The sequence below is a fragment of the Salvelinus sp. IW2-2015 genome, linkage group LG13 (assembly GCF_002910315.2).
Source record: "Salvelinus sp. IW2-2015 linkage group LG13, ASM291031v2, whole genome shotgun sequence".
Taxonomy (NCBI): domain Eukaryota; kingdom Metazoa; phylum Chordata; class Actinopteri; order Salmoniformes; family Salmonidae; genus Salvelinus; species Salvelinus sp. IW2-2015.
In genome coordinates this window covers 35,350,407-35,351,226 of record NC_036853.1, presented here as the reverse complement: position 1 = coordinate 35,351,226, position 820 = coordinate 35,350,407, and positions in this window count along the sequence as shown.

Sequence of the window (820 nt, the reverse complement as noted above, 5' to 3'; positions counted from 1 at the left end):
ATTGTCCATTGACGACACTCTGCAATTGCCAGGCTGATGTCATTGATTGGTGTAATATTCCTCAATCTATGTTTCAGTGGTCTGCAATGCTGACTGTGTGATCAGCAATGTTTGTGGCAAAATGGCCTGGCTCAGTCCATGATCCAGAATTCTTCGGGCTTGAAAATCTATCAGTGCCTATACACAAGGTAAGCCACAACAACCCCTATTATAACCATGCATGGCTGTGTCAAGAATATAATGTGTTTATGAGGTAGTAATGATGAGATTTGTGTTGACAAGTGAATTCTCTGGTGTGTTGCTGGGAGACAGGGGGTATGGCTGCCGCCTTTTCTCCTGAACCTTTCCACAGACCCCCAGGAAGACAGCAGGCCTAACAACCATGCCATGCCAGGGACCAGGGCCAGAGTTGAAGATGACCTTTGGCTCCTGAAGCGCACGGCTTCCAACTGCCTTCACAAATTAAGGGTCAGCCCTGTTAGGCGCATGTGATATTATGTGGCTTGTGCTGTCCTCCACAATGTGGCCTGCCTGAGGAAGGAGAGGGCCCCCAGAGTGCACCAGCCATGGACTGGACAATCCGGCAAATCTTCCCTGCTGAGACAGTGGTCGCTGCTGAGGGACCAATATGTGTTGAATATTTTAGTTAAGTTATGTGGTGCTTTCAATTTTGGTTAAATATGTCCTGCGGTGGCAGAGGAATTTGGGGTTTTTTTTGGGTTCGTTTTTTGACGAATTTTGGGCCTCTTATGATTTTTTGTGCGGGTATAAACTGTGTTGTAATACAAGGCTGCAGGGAGGCTACTGCATCCATTTTCAT